The sequence below is a fragment of the Hyla sarda genome, chromosome 6 (assembly GCF_029499605.1).
Source record: "Hyla sarda isolate aHylSar1 chromosome 6, aHylSar1.hap1, whole genome shotgun sequence".
Classification (NCBI taxonomy): domain Eukaryota; kingdom Metazoa; phylum Chordata; class Amphibia; order Anura; family Hylidae; genus Hyla; species Hyla sarda.
In genome coordinates this window covers 37205735-37227385 of record NC_079194.1, presented here as the reverse complement: position 1 = coordinate 37227385, position 21651 = coordinate 37205735, and the positions used below count along the sequence as shown (strand labels likewise).

At 47.6% G+C, this 21651-nt stretch overlaps 1 protein-coding gene across 1 annotated transcript in view; it reads left to right on the top strand.

Annotated features, from left to right (window-relative positions):
- The first annotated feature begins 2539 nt into the window (after nucleotides 1-2539).
- LOC130275491 (putative gastrointestinal growth factor xP4) overlaps nucleotides 2540-21651 on the top strand; it is a 67946-nt gene continuing 48834 nt past the window's right edge. Inside the window, exon 1 of the mRNA XM_056523536.1 lies at nucleotides 2540-2604. The gene's annotated coding sequence lies outside the window, so the exon portion shown is untranslated. The remainder of the gene's footprint in view (nucleotides 2605-21651) is intronic.

The window sequence follows — 21651 nt, the reverse complement described above, 5'->3', positions numbered from 1 at the left end:
TGTAAGGGGATAAGGGGAAGGGATGTTGCTATATAATTCTGCATAAGCATTAATGATATTTTGTTCCAGGAATGTATCTAGCCCTGTTTCAAAGCTATTAATTGTTCCTGCTGTGACCAGTTCCTGAGGTAGACTGTTCCATAAATTCCCAGATCTTATGGTAAAGAAGGTGTGTCGCCCCTTTAGACTAAACCTTTTCTTCTCCAGACGGAGGGAGTGCCCCCTCATCCTTTGGGGGGGGGGGGGGTTAACCTGGAACAGTTTTACTCCATATTTTTTGTATGGGCCATTTATATACTTATATACATTTATCATATCCCCCCTTAAACGTCTCTTCTCAAGACTAAACAATTGTAACTCCTTTAATCTCTCCTCATAGCCAAGATGTTGCATATTAGTTTAGTTGCACGTCTCTGCACCCTTTCCAGCTCCGCAGTGTCCCTTTTATGGACAGGTGACCAAAACTGAACAGCATATTCCAGGTGAGGCCGTACCAATGCTTTATAAAGGGGGAGTATTATGTCCCTGTCCCTTGAGTCCATGCCTCTTTTGATACATGACAATATCCTGCCGGCTTTGGAAGCAGCAGCCTGACATTGCATGCTATTCTGTAGTCTGTGATCTACAAGTACACCCAGATCCTTCTCTACCAGTGACTCTGCCAGTTTAATCCCCCCTAAGACATACGACGCATGCAGGTTATTAGTACCCAGATGCATAACTTTACATTTATCCACATTGAACCTCATTTGCCAAGTGGATGCCCAGACACTTAGTCTATCCAAGTCATCTTGTAACTTATGCACATCCTCTATAGATTGTACCGTGCTACAAAGCTTGGTGTCATCTGCAAAGATAGAAACAGAGCTGTTAATACCATCCTCTATATCATTGATAAATAAATTAAACAACAGCGGTCCCAGTACTGAACCTTGGGGTACACCACTAATAACCGGGGACCAATCAGAGTACGAATTATTAACCACCACCCTCTGGGTACGATCCATGAGCCAGTGTTCAATCCAGTTACAAACTAAAGTTTCCAAACCCAAAGACCTTAACTTACATGTCAGATGTCTATGAGGGACAGTATCAAACGCTTTAGCAAAATCCAGAAACACTATATCCACAGCCATTCCTCTGTCAAGGCTTCTACTCACCTCTTCATAAAAGCAAATTAGATTGGTTTGACAACTTCTATCCTTAGTAAACCCATGCTGGCTATCACTTATAATACAATTATCCCCTATGTATTCCTGTATGTAATCCCTTATAAGTCCTTCAAACAATTTACCCACGATGTACGTTAAACTTACCGGTCTATAATTGCCTGGGGAAGACCTAGAGTCCTTTTTGAAGATTGGCACCACATTCGCCTTGCGCCAAGTGAGTCCACCCCTCACAATATATACAGTATCTCCCAAATGTGAGTCCACTCCTCAAATTATATGTACAGTATATCCCATAAGTGGGTTTCCTTAACTAGTAGATCATCTCATTTTTAACTTGGCCAGGTAGTCTATATATCACACCTACACGAGTTGCTGCATGATTACCAAACTGCAACATAACCCAAACTGACTCTACGTTGGCCTCACTAACTTGTATTAGGTTAGATTTTATGCTATCTTTCACATATAGGGCCACTCCTCCTCCTTTCTTGCCTTCTCTGTCTCTTCTGTATGAAGAGTACCCTTGTATGGTTATGTCCCAGTCATTACTTTCATTAAACCATGTCTCACTAGCAGCCACTAAATCTACATTCTCAGATGCCATTATTGACCCAAGTTCATTGATTTTATTACCTAAAATTACCGAGCATTTGTAGACAGGACTCTGAGATTGTCATTTCTTCACCTCTGTGCTACTAACATGTTCTGGCAGTGTTTCGGGGCCAATACAAGGAGGAATATTGTGACCATACATATCACCATCATAGTGTTAGTGACCAAATCATAAATACCAGGGCCAATATTACCAATAATGATAGTATACATGAAACCAATTATACCACTACACAAAGACTGAATAATATCACAATACTGAGTAAAAACCACTATACACAGACTAACAATACCAATAATAGCAGTAAACAAATAATACAAGGGCCAAATTATACTGGGGCATCAGGAACACAGTATACATCAGTGACTGACTAATGCACTGTACTGTTACCGAATAAAGCCACTGTAAACAGACCAGTATTCCCCATGCCCATATAGAAGTAGATACCAACTGTACCCAGAATCTGTATACAATATAAATGATAATATACAGAACTATATAGAGGTATATGCCAGCTGTACACAGATCTGTATACTATGTAAGTGATTAAAGTTGCATCCAGGGACCCACAGGAGACATCTTTTCTGATCAAACATGACAAACATTTCTGACAAACATGTATTTTTTACAGACAAAAACCTGTCCAGAGGAAAAGTTGCTGAGTTTCCCATAGCAACCAATCAAATCGCTTCTTTCATTTTTCAGAGGCCTTTAAAAAAATGAAAGAAGCAATCTGATTGGTTGCTATGGGCAACTGAGCAACTTTTCCTCTGGACAGGTTTTGATAAATCTCCCCTAATATCCCCATGTATTGGCCAGGTAGGTAACTAGCAAGGTATACAGCCAGGTAGATGGATGGATAGGTAAGTAGGTAGATATTCAGGTGGTTAGGTAGGTAGGGAGACAACTAGATAGGTATGTGGGTGGTTAGTTAGGCAGACAGCCAGGAAGGTAGGAAGGTAGCTAGCTAGATAGATAGGTAGCTAGTCAGGTAGGTAGCTAGCTGGGTAAGTGAATAGCCAAGTGGGTAGGTTGGTATGTACACAGAAAGGTGGGTAGGTAGGCAGACAGCCATATGTGTGGGCAGTCAGGTAGTTAGACAGCCAGGTGGGTCAGGGGACAGGTAGTTAGACAGGCAGGTAATTAGACAGGCAGGTGGGTAAGCGGACAGGTAGTCTGACAGCCATGGGGGTGAGCGGGTGGGCAGGTAGTCTGACAGCCATGGGGGTGGGCAGGTAGTCTGACAGCCATGGAGGTAGGCAGGTAGTCTAACAGCCATGGGGGTGGGTGGGCAAGAAGGTAATTTGACAGCCAAGGGGTTGGCAGGTGGTCAGGTAGTCTGACAGCCAGGGGGGTGGGTGGGCAGGTAGTCTGACAGCCAGGGGGGCGGGCAGGCAGGTAGTCTGACAGCTAGAGGGGTGGGCTGGCGGTCAGGTAGTCTGACAGCCTGTGGGGTGGGCAGGTAGTCTGACAGCCAGGGGGGTGGGCGGGCAAGTAGTCTGACAGCCAGGGGGTGGGCAGGTAGTCTAACAGCCAGGGGGTGGGCGAGCGTGCACGTAGTCTGACAGCCAGGGAGGGGGGTGGGCGGGCGGACAGGTAGTCTGACAGCCAGGGGGTGGGTGGGCGGTCAGGTAGATAAGTCCCCAAATCGCCTCCTAAGCCCCCATCTCCCACACAGGGCTGCCATCAGAAATTTTGGGGCCCCTTACGCAGCTCATGGCCTGGGACCCCACCCCTGTGGCCTGCCTGCTATCTTCCCCATTGTCTATGAAAAAAATATTTTAAAACACAGGACAGGAAAAACAAGAGCCCTTTAGTTTAAAGGAGAACTCCGGGATGTAACAACGTATCCCCTATCCTAAGGATAAGGGATAAGTGTTCGATCGCAGGGGGTCCGACCGCTGTGGCCCTCCTGAATTGCCTGATCTCCTGAATTGCACCCTGGGTCCCTGCATGAAACGAGCATTTTTGATCACAGCATGAAGTTACGGCTGACACGCCCCCTCCATGCAGTTCTATGGCAGAGCTGGAGATTGTCGAAACCAGCGCTCCCATAAAGCTGCATGGAGGGGGTGTGTCAGCCGCAGATTCGTGCTGTGATCGAAAATGCTTGTTTCATGCAGGGAGCTGAGGTGCCGTTCGGGAGATCGCGAGGGGCCCCAGCGGTCGGACCCCCTGCGATAGGATAGGGGATAAGTTGTTACATCCCGGAGTTCTCCTTTAATAAGGAAGAAATAAATGTGGTGTCCCGGCACCTGATTGCATCCGTTGCCTTGTGGTGAGGTCCCCAAAGTCAGAGTCCCTAGGTGTAGGTGGGGTCCTCATCCTTAGTTAGCCCCTTGTCACCCCTTTTGTAATTATAATTATTTAAATTTAATGTGTATATATTTGTATAGTAAGTGTACTTACCTAGTTAGTGTCACAGGACCTGCGGGTCACGTGATGCGTTCCAAAGACTCTATGGTTTCTGTGTATAGGACCTTTGGAGGAAGTCAGGTGTTCACCCATCAGGCTATGTAACGGTGAGTGACAGCTGACCATGGACCAATCCAAAAAGGCCCCGCCCCTGCCCATATAAGGGCGCGGCGGCCATAGCTCGCTCTCTTGTTCCTGGGCTGTTGACAGGGAAGGATCTGCGCTGCTGTCATCAGTGAGTTAGGCCCGAGCCTTGCGGCGACAGCTGATCTTAACTAAACTGTGAGTGTAATCAATCCCTACGCACTCTGCAAGATCACCGGACCATATTGAACCCCTAAATACGGACGGATCTTCGCAAATTACCCTAAATTCTAAGACTTATATCAAAAGTCAAAGTCTGCAACAACTGTCAGTCACTGAGGTGTATGGAGACTGTATTAATGAGACTGTTACTGTTCATTGGATGTACCACAAGTCTTTAAGTAAAGTTTATCCAAGTTCAAGTTTAACTACCTTGTGGACCTTCAGTCATTATATGCATGCACCTATCGTTACTGGGAAGGGCAGCGATAGGCCGGAGAATTACCTCAGCATACTAGCCCTCAGCCTGGCGTCACGAGTGACAGGGTTAACCTTAACCCCTGATATACTGAAGCAACACCCTGACTACATTACCCCTACCCCAGAGGCCTACCACATAAAGAATATTACCATCATACTGTTACTGACCAACCCTGTATACTGACCAATATTACCAATAATAAAAGTATTCAAGGAGGAATACATCTTACCATCATACTGTCACTGACCAAATCCTGTATACTGAGACCATCATTACCAAAAATAGCAGTATACAAGTGAGAATAATACTGCTACACCGTTACTACTACCATTACCCACTTGATCCCTACCCTAGGTGCCCCAAATAATTCCTCCCTTGCTGCCCTGTTGAGAATAAGGGAGTAAGTATGTGTGTTGGGGGGAAAGTGTAGAGTGATTGGGTGGTGGTGGTGGGTAGGTAATTTCCCCGCTCCTATCAGATAGTGGCCCCAGTAGGTAGGTAGTGATTTCCCCCATTAGGTCGGTAATGCCCTATTAGGTAGGTAGTAGGTAATGCCCTCAGTATGTAGGCAGTAGGTTATGCCCCCAGTGGGTAGGTGGTAGGTGATGCCCCCAGGTAGGTTGTAAGTAATGACCCAAATGGGTAGAAAGTAGGTAATGCCCCAGTATTCAGTGCCCAAAGGTAGTTTGTTCCCCAAGGTAGGTAATGCGCCCAGTAGAGAGTGCCCCCCCCCCCCCCCCCCCCGGTAGGTAATGCATTTAGTAGGTAGTTCCCTCAATAGGTAGTTCCCTAGGTATGTAATGCCCTCATTAGATCAGTGTGGTGTCTCCAGCTGTTGCAAAATTAGAACTCCCAGCATGCCTGGACAGCCAAAGTCATGCTGGGAGTTGTAGTTTTTAACAGCTGGAGGTCAGGAAACACTGAGATATAAGAAAGATATGAGATAGATAGGTAAATAGATAGATAGATATGAGATAGATAGATAGATAGATAGATAGATATAGATAGATATGAGATAGATAGATGATAGATAGATAGATAGATAGCATCAACAGGAGAATACAGCAGCACACTCCTAGCACAAAGATATAGATAAAACATGAGTATATAGATAAAACATGAGTATATAGATAGAACATGAAAAGCTATACAGCTGTAGTGCAATAAATGAAAATATGAAATTATGAGGTACTTAGCTTGCAAATTTGGCGGCCAAATAGCGTGGACCGTCCCACCACGGTAAGGTGACCTCCTTCTGGGACGGACCCTACACTATGAATATGCCTCTGTGTGAACAGTACAGCAGGCATTGCAAAGTCTGAAACATTCTTTGGTTAGATAGATAGATAGATAGATAGATAGATAGATAGATAGATAGATAGATAGATAGATATGAGATAGATATGAGATAGATATGAGATAAATAGATAGATATGAGATATATAAATATGAGATAGATAGATATGGGATAAATAGATATGAGATAGATAGATATGAGATAGATATGAGATAGATAGATAGATAGATAGATAGATAGGAGATAGATAGATAGATATGAGATCGATAGATAGATAGATAGATAGATAGATAAATATGAGATAGAGAGATAGGAGATAGATACATAGATATGAGATAGATAAATATGAGATAGATAGATAGATAGATATGAGATAGATAGATATGATATAGATAGATAGATAGATATATATGAGATAGATAGATAGATACGATATAGATAGATATGAGATAGATGGATAGATATGATATAGATAGATATAAGATAGATAGATAGATAAAAAAACAAGGGATAAGGAGCAGCACTCTGCAAGATATAGGTCGAAGGTGGGTGCACACGGCCGGAATCCCAGGTCACGGGAGACACTTTACAATGTAGAAAGGAGAAGACTGTAGCACTCCAATAAGATGAAAAGTGAATGTGGCTTTATTCCAATTCAGACATCAAGGCAACGTTTCAGCTGCACGCAGGCAGCCTTTGTCAAGGGCTTGACAAAGGCTGCCTGCGTGCAGCTGAAACGTTGCCTTGATGTCTGAATTGGAATAAAGCCACATTCACTTTTCATCTTATTGGAGTGCTACAGTCTTCTCCTTTCTAGATAGATAGATAGATATGAGATAGATAGATATGAGATGATGGATAGATAGTTAGATAGATAGATGGACATGAGATAGATAGATATGAGATAGATAGATCAGTGTTTCTCAACCAGGGTGCCTCCAGCTGTTGCAAAACTACAACTCCCAGCATACCATGCTGGGAGTTGTAGTTTTGCAACAGCTGGTGGCACCCTGCTCAGGAAACATTAAGAAATCACCCACTGACCCCTAAACAGCAATTTGTCCCCTTCCCTCTTTCCCCCCAGAAAGTTACCTTATTGATGGGTGGCCTCAGCGCGGGGGTGTGTGGGAATCCTCGGTGGAGCACGAAGCAAAGCATGGCCCTGTTCCAATAGGGCTGCAGCCTGCACGCAGAGGAGTGTGGGGGGAAGGGGAGGAGCATCTCTCTGCTCTCCTCCCAGAGAGTCAGTGCGGCTGCAGCCCCGGCCCCTGCACTGACATTAAAGGGCTGCAGGCTGAATATTTTAAAGGAAAATGGTGCTGCAGCGGCAGGCCCCCTCGTAGGCTGGAGTGTCCCACCATCAGTCCAGCCCTTCTGTGCTGCGCCTGCTGCAGGGGGGTACAGTGGGGGCCCGGGCTGTACCACCCTGATGGCGGCCTCAGTCCCACAGATACATTAAAAATAACAAAAATATATACTCAGTCCCACGGTTCAGTCTGGTTGCATACTCCTTCCTCTGCGTGGCCGCGACCTCTGTCCTCGTGCACAGTGCAGGCAACGATGAGTGACATCATCGGCGCCTGCGTCAGGGCAGAGGTCACGGCAGGCCTGCTGTGACTCACAGGTATGTTCTAACTGTATGCGCACGGGCGCATACAATTTTAAACGGCGCTCTTCGCTTGGGGATCTGGGGCAAGGGTAATTTTTTTTTCTACAGTGCTGCTGGGCCAATTTTAAGATAGGGGCCTGGAGCGGCCGCTCCATCCGCCCCTATTTTAATCCGGCCCTGGGTCCACCACCCGAATTATATATATACAGTATCTCCCATCAGTGAGCCCACTCCTCACATTTTTTTTAAATTCGATTCGGCCAATTCACCGAATTTTCCCCCATAATTTGTTTTGTTCTGAATGTATTTGCAGCGAATCACTATTAAAAATGGCTATTTCTGGCCTACAGAGAGCCTCAATATTGCTGTAACATGCATAGGGTGTGTGTTGAGTTAGTGAAATAATACTGTTATTCAGTATAACATGCAGATCAGAGGCCTCACTATTAGAATCACTGCCTCAGAGCATCAGCAGGGAGACCATATGGCGTCAAAATTAAAGAGAATAAAGAGATTTTTTATGTAATATTATTTTAATTTAATTAAAATATATTACAATTTTTTGATTACCCATTCTGGTGAGCATCGAGCTGGCGGTCCTCAGCCAGGTGAGATACCACCTGTTGCAGCCCCTGCCTCTGAGCGCCCCCTGACGGTGAAAGTGTGAATGTTTCATTTAATCAGTTATGCTTCATTGTTATAGCTCCAAGCTGTTTAATTGGATTCCTGTGATAATTCCACAGGTAATATGATGTCGATGACCATAAGGCCTCAGTCGATTATATTGTTTTTTTTTTTTTATTTAAATGTAAGATTTATATTAGATTCCCAGGTTTAATGTCCGGGTGTTTACTTTGAACTAATACTTGTATGCCCAAGTAAACCCAATCTAACAAGGAGTCACATGGCGGACCAAATACAGAGCCTAGAAATACCATGCTACCATGAAATAAAAAAACATATAGTGGCTGAATGATACAGCCTGGAGGTGGTGACAGCATGAGGAGACCATATAGTGGCTGAATGACACAGCCTGGAGGTGGCGGCAGCATGAGGAGACCACATACTGGCTGAAGCACACAGCCTGGAGTTGATGGCAGCATATAGTGGCTGAATGACACAGCCTGGAGTTTGCGACAGCATGAGGAGACCATATAGTGGCTTAATGACACAGCCTGGAGTTTGCGACAGCATGAGAGTCCATATAGTGGCTTAATGACCCAGCCTGAAAGTGGCGGTAGCATGAGGAGACCATATAGTGGCTGAATGGCAGTCTGGAGGTGGCGGAAACATGTGGAGACCATATAGTGGCTGAATGACACAGCCCGGAGGTGGCAGCAGCAAGAGGAAAACATATGGTGGAAGTATGAGACAGATAGGAGCTCGCATCAGCATGAGAACATTTGGTGGCAGAATAAGACAGCCTGGAGGGGGTGGCAGCATGAGGAGAACATATGGTGGCTGAATGACACAGCCTGGAAGTGGCGAAAGCATGAGGAGACCATATAGTGGCTGAATGACATAGCGTGGAGGTGGCGGCAGCATGAGGAGAACATATAGTGGCTGAATGACAACCTGGAGGTGGCGAAAGCATGAGGAGACCATATAGTGTCTGAATGACACAGCCTGGAGGTGACAGCAGCATATAGTGGCTGAATGGCACAGCCCCGAGTTTGCGGCAGCATGAGGAGACCATATAGTGGCTGAAGCACACAGCCTGGAGTTGGCAGCAGCATATAGTGGCTGAATAACATAGCCTGGAGTTTGTGACAGCATGAGGGGAGCATATTGTGGCTGAATGACACAGCCTGGAGGTGGCGGCAGCATGAGGAGACCATATAGTGGCTGAATGACACAGCGTGTAGGTGGCTGCAGAATGAGGAGAACATATAGTGGCTGAATGACAACCTGGAGGTGGCGGAAGCATAGGGAGAACATATAGTGGCTGAATGACACAGCCTGGAGGTGGTAGCAGCATATAGTGGCTGAATGGCACAGCCTGGAGGTGGCAGCAGCATGAGGAGAACATATGGTGGCAGTATGAGACAGCTTGGAGCTGGCATCAGCATGAGGAGAACATATGGTGGCAGAATGAGACAGTCTGGAGGTGGCAGCAGCAGCAACAGGAGTCCTGAAAGTGACCCGGTGACAGAGTGGTGCGGTGGGTGGCAATACCAGTACCTGGTGACGAAGGTGTGTGAAAAAAGGAGAACTTGGCCCCCTATCCGCATGGATAATCAAGAAATTGGTGATGGTATTTCTCTGTTCGTATAGTTGGTCTAACATATGGAGGTTGAAATTCCAAAATGTGGAAACGTCGCAAATCAGACTATGTTGGGGGATACCATTCTGACGCTGCAGCCCAAGGAAGGTGTGCTTTGCGGTGTATGAGTGGCTGAAGTGCATGCAAAGATTCCTTCTCATTGTTTGGATGTCTTGCAGATCTGGGGAACACTTCAGGTACTACTTGACAACCAGACTGAACACGTGTGCCATGCAAGGCGCATGTCTCAGGCTTTCTTATCGCAGCGCAGACAAGATGTTCTTCCCGTTGTCTGTCACCATGGTTCCCATTTCCAGTTTTCGTTTAGTAAGCCATGATTTGATTTCTTGATGAATAACGTTTAGCAGTTCCTCCCCTGTGTGACTCTGTTCACCAAGGCAAACAATGTGAAGAACAGCGTGACACCGCCTTGCCCTGCACACATGGTATGCTGTAGGGGCACTGAGAGGAGGCGAAGTCGCACACTGTCACAAGACCAACAGCTTGAGAGCGTGGAGGAGGAAGCGGCATGACCTGTCCAAGTTGCTGTTGTGGCTGTGCAGGAACCACATTCACCCAGTGGGCTGTAAACGACATGTATTGTCCCTGACCGTAGTCAGGGCTGCCATCAGAAATGTTGTGGCCCCTTACACAGCTTTTAGTCTGGGCCCCTTAAAGGTGTATGAGTTGTACCCCCTGATGGCGGCCCTGACCGTAGTTACAGCTCCACACGTTGGTGCTGCCGTGCACTTTGGTACACACTGACACGCTCAAGGAATGGCCCACCTTCTGTTCCACAAAATTGTGCACGGCTGGTACTGCCTTCTTTGCAAAGAAATGATGGCTTGGCACTCTCCACATCGGCTCAGCACAAGCAATCAATTCTCTGAAAGGTGCATAGTCCACCACTTGAAAAGGGAGGGACTGCAGCACCAGCAACTTGGACAGGAGCACATTCAGCTTCTGCACCGCTGGATGAGTGGGCTCATACTGTTGTCTCTTGGACATGGCTTTGCTGATGGATTGCTGGCAGAATGACTGACTCGAAGTAGGAGGAGCAGGAGCATCTGGAGCGACATAAGATGGGTATGACACACAGCTCACTTCGGCTGAGGTGGTGGAGCCTTGGCTGGCTGAAACAGGGAGCGGCATGCCACTGGGTGATGCAGCAGGCTGGACCACCACTTCGGAGCCATGGTTCTCCCAGGCCACTTTATGGTGACGCTGCATTATGTTGACGCAGGGCTGTGGTGCCAACATTGGGACCCTGGCCACCCTTCACCTTCTGCCGACACATTTTTCATGTGGCCAGGTTAACCTCCTCTGGATGCTTGATGAAAACTGCCACACCGCCGAGTAGCTGATTTTCCCACCAACAGTCTGCACTGATTGATTGCTACTGCCACCAACTCCAGGAACCCCTGTTTCACTCCCTCCCGGAAAGGTAGGCTTCCGCCAAGCAGGTGGTCTACCCCGGGCATGTTTGGCTCCAGACTTTCCACTTCTGCCACCATGCTGACTGCCAACCATGCTACCACCTTGCTGGCTCAGTTGCTGCCTCACAGGCAACCTGCAACCCTCTACTCCTGATGATGATGAAGCCTCTTCTGCACCCAGCTCCCAAGTGCTATCATCATCGAGTTGTGTCTGCATGTCACTCCTCAGGTTCCTCAACAGTGTCTGCTTCAAGAGCCTGAATGCTCGCAACACCACCTCCCATGTCACTCTCCTCATGACTAATTACCCGCCTAGCGTAGGAAGGGTCGGATGTCTACACCACTTTCTGGTTGGGCAGTAGCTGCTGACTGTCCTCTAGATCATCCTCAATAAATAGTGAAGCTAAACCCACAGCATAAAATACTTCTATGGGGAGGGAACACCATAGGACAGTGGGAATGGGAGGACAGGGACTTCTCGTGGGCCATGCCAACTCAGGGTTTTGCCTCAGGAACCCACCGACTGTTGACTGGGGGTATCAGATGTCACTTGTGATGAAGTGGATGACCGCGTTAACCAATCGATAATGGCAGATGGGTTGCTGGTTCAGGCACGACTGCTAGCTCAGGCCTCTCCGGGAGATCAGGCCTCTTGCTGCGACTCCTGATGCCACTAGCTCTTAGTCTGCTGAAACCTCTGCCTGATGAAATTAGGTCTCTAATATTCCTCTGGGCATGTCCTTGCACTTATTTGCCTGACACACTTAGTGCATATATGAGTTGAGTACAATAGGCTACAGTACGCTTAAAGTATTTGTGTACAACACCAGCCAGTGAGTACTTTTGCCTGGCCTTTCACAGTATCTAGGCCCTTGAGACTTTAACAGGTACAAAATAGTGCACCACTTAGATGTACGTATGTGGTATGCACTTATGAGGGGAGAAAAATGCGCTACAGTACGTTTAAAAAAGTATTTGTGGACAATGCTAGCTGAAGAGTACTTTTGCCTGGCTTTTCACAGTATCTAGGCCTTTTGAGACTTTTACAGGTACAAAATAGTACACTACTTAGATGTATGTATGTGGTATGCATTTATGAGGGGAGGAAAATGTGCTAGAGTATGCTTAAAAAAGTATTTGTGCACAACACCAGCCGGTGAGTACTTTTTCCTGGCCTTTTTACAGTATCTAGGCCCCTGAGACTTTTACAGATAAAAAAGAGTATACCACTTAGATGTACATATGTGGTATGCACTTATGACGGCAAAATGTGCTACAGTATGCTTAAAAAAGTATTTGTGCACAACACCAGCAGTACACACCAGTAATGCAGCACTACACCCAAAATTGCCCTCTCTCTCTCAATTTCACTCCCTTCCCTATCATTACTTCTATGTAGGATTTGTGCTTGAGCTGAATCGCTGCTGTTCTTCTGTACAACACACTGCTCTCTGTAATAGAACGCAGTGACTGTAAGGTAAATTGCTCCAGTAAGAATGCTATTATGTCAAACACACACTGCTCTATGTCCCTCTCTGACTTGACTAGGAGGTGAATCGCTGCTGGAAAAAGCTTTTCTGTGCAACACACAGCGCTGTCTGTCCCTATCTATCTCTCTGCAGTGAAAGGCTGAAGTGACTGGCCGCAAAATGGCTGCCGTTTTATATATGGCTGTGACATCACGGGGGTGACTGGCTGCAGATAGGCTGCATCCTGCATGTGATTCAGGGTCATCCCGCCTACCCTTGTTCCTGCCTTCCCAGGATTCCTTGCCTCATGTCCTCACATGTCCTCACATTTTAGATGCCCTGGAGCCTGGGCTGCACTAAATGGAGTTTAATGAAAGGAATCGTGGCGATATTCACATTCATTGCGAATCAAATTTTTCCAGAAATTCGTAACAAATTTGGATATGTCAGATTCAATTTGCTCATCCCTAAGTATAACCTATTTGGGAGTACAGATTCCTGCTAAATTAGATAGTCTGTTCTCTCTGAATTATCTCCCATTACAAAATAAAATAGCCATGAATCTAAATGCTTATCATAATAAGTTTGTGTCCTAGTATAGTCAGATAAATATAAATAAAAAGGGATATATTTCCGAGCCATTTTTTCAAGGTGATTCAACGAGAGTTCGCACATTTTATATGGAGTAGTGGTAAGTCAAGAACCAGGATAGAGCTCTTGAACAAAGACTGCCTGAATTACAGACCTATCAAGAGGTGGCAGTTATTAAATCAGTGTTAGATTGGGTCCGTCATCAGGCAGACACGGAAAAATGAGTTTCCATGGTGACATCTTTGTCACTTATTAGCTTAGAAGCACTCCCATGGATACTGAAGATAGGTAGGCTCTCCCAAAGATGCCAATCCTTACAGAGAATGCCCTGCGGGTGTGGGACAGATGGGTGGATAAGTTAGAAATCACACAAAGGCCAGGGGGGTTGACCACATTGTTCGATAACCCAACCTTTCTACCGGGGTTTTAGGACCCAACTTATCTTCAATGTCAATTGAGAAGGGCAGAGTGCGAGACCTATTAATATATGATCAGCCGGTTACCATGAATACATGGACAAAAACATTTCTTGATTCCAAAATTTCCTGGCTAGAAGATGTTCAGATCAAATCATTTTCAGCCCTAAATCTTAAGGCAAAGGACATCCGACCCCCTACAGATATAGATAAGTTGTTTATGAATAGAGATACAGGTGTCAAGATTCTATCCAAGGATACCATCTGCTGTCAACATTATGCAACTTCGGCAGGGCTAACTTCTTTGATAAGTGGTAGGAGGCATTAGGGGTAGCTTTGAACGAGGAAGAAGTGGGGAGAAGTGGTTTTCTGAGAAAGCCTCATTGTATGCTGGTGATAAAGTGGATAATACACCGCAGGTAGCGTTACTGATGCTTATTGCAGGGTCATTTAAGACAGGGGTTCTGACATTCTGCTCTGCTTACCACGGCAAGACTAATGATCCCTAGATATTGGCATAGGGAAGAAGCCCCTCACCCCTAAGAGAATAGTATTCTGAATCAGCAGCCATTGCAAGAGCTGAGGAAGGGATGGCAGTGGCACAGGGGAAAATAGACCTGTATGACCAGATTTGGAGCAAGTGGCTGGCCTTTGCGGAAACATCAGAATTTCTTAGGTTTCTCTTATAGGTGCGGGGCGGGAGGGATACTTACCTGGGGGGGGGGGACTAATCAGATTTTGGTAACCCACTTTCGACATGTAGCTGGTCAAGGTAGCGGGTAACCCACCTCCGATAAGTGCCTGGTCTAAGTATTAGGACATAATTCAGATAATGGGGAAAGTATTAGAGAGGGGGGCTGGCCAAGTTAAAGAGCAAAGTTCTGGTTAAGAGGAGTGTAATCAGATGTAAAGCGCTCCTGCCCCCTTTTGTCCGTCTTTTTTTTTTCTCTCTCTCTTTTTATGTTATATTTTGCTTCACAAAGGTATTGCGTTTGTTGCTATGACTGGATGACTTTCAATTTTAACATTAATTATCAATAAATTAAAATAATGAAGATGCCAAAATAAATAAACAAATTAAAATAAATAAATACATAAAAAATCTCCAAGTGCCTTGTGTATTTATTTAACTTGTAAGTTACCACTAGGTACCATGTTTACCCCCTCTATGTTGGGTAACTATGAAATTACCTTTGCCTTAAAAAACGGTTCAGAAGTCTATAGATACACTCCTAGGTGACCTAATGGTTATACAGGGCTTTTAGGGCTGGTAGACAGTGTTATACATATGTTTTTGCGATATTGGTGAAGTACAGGTTTGAACAAGATTAGTTAGGTCAGAACCAGAACTTTTTCCATAATTTAGTGAACCAGAATAACCTAAATTTTGAAAAGTGTGTTCATTTCTACTCAGAAGCAGCAGAATGGATGTTGGGGTATAGCAAGCTCATGGCATTTCTTTCTTCTTAGATTTTCCACCATCCGCTCTAAGTGTTTTTATTGGAATGTGGAAAGGTTTAGAAACCCCAGCAATTTAGAAACAAATTGGAGAGCAAATAAAATTACAGAGTGGGGTCCCCAAGTGCTTAGGTGCATAAAGGTCACCAATGCTCTGCTGACTCAATAACTGAAGAATACCCAACTTTATCTGGCATTAAAATCAGAACAAAATATCTATGCCAGCAGCTTTATGGCACGGGTTTTGATTAGGGATGAGCGAATCAAATCTGACGAACCCAAATTCATTAAGAATTTCAGGAAAAATTTGCTTTGCAACTAATCAGAGTATCGCGCGATTCAATCGCATGAATCACCTTATTAAACTCCATTTAGTGCGGCCCAGGCTCCAGGGCATCTAAGATGGTGGCTCCACATGTTAGGACATGGGGCAAAGAACGCTGGGAAGGCGGGAACACGGGTAGGTGGGATGACCCTGAATCACATGCAGCCTATCAACAGTCAGCCACCCCTGTGATGTCACAGCCCTATATAATTGTCAGTCATCTTGCAGCCAGTCACTTCAGTCTTCTATAGCAGAGAGAGAGATAGAGAGAGAGGGACAGAGAGCAGTGTGTGTTGCACAGAAAAACATTTTTACAGCAGCGATTCACCTCAAGCCCAAATCCAGCCTAGAAGCACTCATAGGGAAGGGAGAGAGATTGAGAGAGAAAATGCAATATTGGGTTTAGTACACAGCGACTGTGTGCTGCAGCACTGGTGTGTACAAAAACTGAAAAGCTAATAGTAGCCAGCCAGTTAGGGTGAGCAGCGCATTAAAAGCCATAATCACTGTTACGCCGAGCGCTCCGGGTCCCCGCTCCTCCCCGGAGCGCTCGCTTCACTCCCTCCGCTGCAGCGCTCCGGTCACGTCCTCTGACCCGGGGCGCTGCGATCCTGCTGCCAGCCGGGATGCGATTCGCGATGCGGGTAGCGCCCGCTCGCGATGCGCACCCCGGCTCTCCTACCTGACTCGCTCCCCGTCTGTTCTGTCCCGGCGCGCGCGGCCCCGCTCCCTAGGGCGCGCGCGCGCCGGGTCTCTGCGATTTAAAGGGCCACTGCGCCGCTGATTGGCGCAGTGGTTCCAATTAGGGTTTTCACCTGTGCACTTCCCTATATTACCTCACTTCCCTTGCACTCCCTTGCCGGATCTTGTTGCCTTAGTGCCAGTGAAAGCGTTCCTTGTGTGTTCCTTGCCAGTGTTTCCAGACCTTCTGCCGTTGCCCCTGACTACGATCCTTGCTGCCTGCCCCGACCTTCTGCTACGTCCGACCTTGCTTCTGCCTACTCCCTTGTACCGCGCCTATCTTCAGCAGCCAGAGAGGTGAGCCGTTGCTAGTGGATACGACCTGGTCACTACCGCCGCAGCAAGACCATCCCGCTTTGCGGCGGGCTCTGGTGAAAACCAGTAGTGGCTTAGAACCGGTCCACTAGCACGGTCCACGCCAATCCCTCTCTGGCACAGAGGGTCCACTACCTGCCAGCCGGCATCGTGACAGTAGATCCGGCCATGGATCCCGCTGAAGTTCCTCTGCCAGTTGTCGCTGACCTCACCACGGTGGTCGCCCAGCAGTCACAACAGATAGCGCAACAAGGCCAACAGCTGTCTCAACTGACCGTTATGCTACAACAGTTGCTACCACAGCTTCAGCAGTCATCTCCTCCGCCAGCTCCTGCACCTCCTCCGCAGCGAGTGGCCGCTCCTGGGATACGCTTATCCTTGCCGGATAAATTTGATGGGGACTCTAAGTTTTGCCGTGGCTTTCTTTCCCAATGTTCCCTGCATCTGGAGATGATGTCGGACCTGTTTCCCACTGAAAGGTCTAAGGTGGCTTTCGTAGTCAGTCTTCTGTCCGGAAAAGCCCTGTCATGGGCCACACCGCTCTGGGACCGCAATGACCCCGTCACTGCCTCTGTACACTCCTTCTTCTCGGAAATCCGAAGTGTCTTTGAGGAACCTGCCCGAGCCTCTTCTGCTGAGACTGCCCTGTTGAACCTGGTCCAGGGTAATTCTTCCGTTGGCGAGTATGCCGTACAATTCCGTACACTTGCTTCAGAATTGTCCTGGAATAATGAGGCCCTCTGCGCGACCTTCAAAAAAGGCCTATCCAGCAACATTAAAGATGTTCTGGCCGCACGAGAAATTCCTGCTAATCTACATGAACTTATTCACCTAGCCACTCGCATTGACATGCGTTTTTCTGAAAGGCGTCAGGAACTCCGCCAAGATATGGACTCTGTTCGCACGAGGCGTTTCGTCTCCTCGGCTCCTCTCTCCTCTGGTCCCCTGCAATCTGTTCCTCTGCCTCCCGCCGTGGAGGCTATGCAGGTCGACCGGTCTCGCCTGACACCTCAAGAGAGGACACGACGCCGTATGGAGAACCTCTGCCTGTACTGTGCTAGTACCGAACACTTCCTGAGGGATTGTCCTATCCGTCCTCCCCGCCTGGAAAGACGTACGCGGACTCCGCACAAAGGTGAGACAGTCCTTGATGTCTACTCTGCTTCTCCACGTCTTACTGTGCCTGTGCGGATGTCTGCCTCTGCCTTCTCCTTCTCTACAGTGGCCTTTTTGGACTCTGGATCTGCAGGAAATTTTATTTTGGCCTCTCTCGTCAACAGGTTCAACATCCCAGTGACCAGTCTCGCCAGACCCCTCTACATCAATTGTGTAAATAATGAAAGATTGGACTGTACCATACGTTTCCGCACGGAGCCCCTTCTTATGAGCATCGGATCTCATCATGAGAGGATTGAACTTTTGGTCCTTCCCAATTGCACCTCGGAGATTCTCCTTGGACTTCCCTGGCTTCAACTTCATTCCCCAACCCTGGATTGGTCCACTGGGGAGATCAAGAGTTGGGGGTCCTCTTGTTCCAAGAACTGTCTAAAACCGGTTCCCAGTAACCCTTGCCGTAACTCTGTGGTTCCTCCAGTAACCGGTCTCCCTAAGGCCTATATGGACTTCGCGGATGTTTTCTGCAAAAAACAAGCTGAGACTCTACCTCCTCACAGGCCTTATGATTGCCCTATCGACCTCCTCCCGGGTACTACTCCACCCCGGGGCAGAATTTATCCTCTCTCTGCCCCAGAGACTCTTGCCATGTCCGAATACGTCCAGGAGAATCTAAAAAAGGGCTTTATCCGTAAATCCTCCTCTCCTGCCGGAGCCGGATTTTTCTTTGTGTCCAAAAAAGATGGCTCCCTACGTCCTTGCATTGACTACCGCGGTCTTAATAAAATCACGGTTAAGAACCGCTACCCCTTACCCCTCATCTCTGAACTCTTTGATCGCCTCCAAGGTGCCCACATCTTCACTAAATTGGACTTAAGAGGCGCCTATAACCTCATCCGCATCAGAGAGGGGGACGAGTGGAAAACGGCATTTAACACCAGAGATGGACACTTTGAGTATCTGGTCATGCCCTTTGGACTGTGCAATGCCCCTGCCGTCTTCCAAGACTTTGTCAATGAAATTTTTCGTGATCTGTTATACTCCTGTGTTGTGGTATATCTGGACGATATCCTAATTTTTTCTGCCAATCTAGAAGAACACCGCCAACATGTCCGTATGGTTCTTCAGAGACTTCGTGACAACCAACTCTATGCCAAAATTGAGAAATGTCTGTTTGAATGCCAATCTCTTCCTTTTCTAGGATATTTGGTCTCTGGCCAGGGACTACAGATGGATCCAGACAAACTCTCTGCCGTCTTAAATTGGCCACGCCCCTCCGGACTCCGTGCTATCCAACGCTTTTTGGGGTTCGCCAATTATTACAGGCAATTTATTCCACATTTTTCTACCATTGTGGCTCCTATCGTGGCTTTAACCAAAAAAAATGCTGATCCCAAGTCCTGGCCTCCTCAAGCAGAAGACTCCTTTAAACGACTCAAGTCTGCCTTTTCTTCGGCTCCCGTGCTCTCCAGACCTGACCCTTCCAAACCCTTCCTATTGGAGGTTGATGCCTCCTCAGTAGGAGCTGGAGCTGTTCTTCTACAAAAAAATTCTTCCGGGCATGCTGTCACTTGTGGTTTTTTCTCTAGGACCTTCTCTCCAGCGGAGAGGAACTACTCCATCGGGGATCGAGAGCTTCTAGCCATTAAATTAGCACTTGAGGAATGGAGGCATCTGCTGGAGGGATCAAGATTTCCTGTTATTATCTACACCGACCACAAGAACCTCTCCTACCTCCAGTCGGCCCAACGGCTGAATCCTCGCCAGGCCCGGTGGTCTCTGTTCTTTGCCCGATTTAATTTTGAGATTCACTTTCGTCCTGCCGATAAGAACATTAGGGCCGATGCTCTCTCTCGTTCCTCGGATGCCTCAGAAGTTGATCTCCCTCCGCAACACATCATTCCACCTGACTGCCTGATCTCCACTTCTCCTGCCTCCATCAGGCAGACTCCTCCAGGAAAGACCTTTGTTTCTCCACGCCAACGCCTCGGAATCCTCAAATGGGGTCACTCCTCCCATCTCGCAGGTCATGCGGGCATCAAGAAATCTGTGCAACTCATCTCCCGCTTCTATTGGTGGCCGACTCTGGAGACGGATGTTGGGGACTTTGTGCGAGCCTGCACTATCTGTGCCCGGGATAAGACTCCTCGCCAGAAGCCCGCTGGTTTTCTTCATCCTCTGCCTGTCCCCGAACAGCCTTGGTCTCTGATTGGTATGGATTTTATTACTGATTTACCCCCTTCCCGTGGCAACACCGTTATTTGGGTGGTCGTTGATCGATTCTCCAAAATGGCACATTTCATCCCTCTTCCTGGTCTTCCTTCTGCGCCTCAGTTGGCTAAACAATTTTTTGTACACATTTTTCGTCTTCACGGGTTGCCTACGCAGATTGTCTCGGATAGAGGGGTCCAATTCGTGTCTAAATTCTGGAGAGCTCTCTGTAAACAACTCAAGATTAAATTAAATTTTTCCTCTGCATATCATCCCCAGTCCAATGGACAAGTAGAAAGAATTAACCAGATCCTGGGTGATTATTTGCGACATTTTGTTTCCTCCCGCCAGGATGACTGGGCAGATCTCCTTCCATGGGCCGAATTCTCGTATAACTTCAGGGTCTCTGAATCTTCCTCCAAATCCCCATTTTTCGTGGTGTACGGCCGTCACCCTCTTCCCCCCCTCCCTACCCCCTTGCCCTCTGGTCTGCCCGCTGTGGATGAAATTTCTCGTGACCTTTCCATTATATGGAGAGAGACCCAAAATTCTCTCTTACAGGCTTCTTCACGCATGAAGAGGTTCGCGGATAAGAAAAGAAGAGCTCCCCCCGTTTTTTCCCCTGGAGACAAGGTATGGCTCTCCGCTAAATATGTCCGCTTCCGTGTCCCTAGCTACAAGTTGGGACCACGCTATCTTGGTCCTTTCAAAATTTTGTGTCAAATTAATCCTGTCTCTTATAAACTTCTTCTTCCTCCTTCTCTTCGTATCCCTAATGCCTTTCACGTCTCTCTTCTCAAACCACTCATCCTCAACCGTTTTTCTCCCAAGTCTGTTCCTCCCACTCCTGTTTCCGGCTCCTCGGACGTCTTCTCTGTCAAGGAGATTTTGGCTGCCAAAAAGGTCAGAGGGAAAAATTTTTTTTTAGTAGACTGGGAGGGTTGTGGTCCTGAAGAGAGATCCTGGGAACCTGAGGACAACATCCTTGACAAAAGTCTGCTCCTCAGGTTCTCAGGCTCCAAGAAGAGGGGGAGACCCAAGGGGGGGGGTACTGTTACGCCGAGCGCTCCGGGTCCCCGCTCCTCCCCGGAGCGCTCGCTTCACTCCCTCCGCTGCAGCGCTCCGGTCACGTCCTCTGACCCGGGGCGCTGCGATCCTGCTGCCAGCCGGGATGCGATTCGCGATGCGGGTAGCGCCCGCTCGCGATGCGCACCCCGGCTCTCCTACCTGACTCGCTCCCCGTCTGTTCTGTCCCGGCGCGCGCGGCCCCGCTCCCTAGGGCGCGCGCGCGCCGGGTCTCTGCGATTTAAAGGGCCACTGCGCCGCTGATTGGCGCAGTGGTTCCAATTAGGGTTTTCACCTGTGCACTTCCCTATATTACCTCACTTCCCTTGCACTCCCTTGCCGGATCTTGTTGCCTTAGTGCCAGTGAAAGCGTTCCTTGTGTGTTCCTTGCCAGTGTTTCCAGACCTTCTGCCGTTGCCCCTGACTACGATCCTTGCTGCCTGCCCCGACCTTCTGCTACGTCCGACCTTGCTTCTGCCTACTCCCTTGTACCGCGCCTATCTTCAGCAGCCAGAGAGGTGAGCCGTTGCTAGTGGATACGACCTGGTCACTACCGCCGCAGCAAGACCATCCCGCT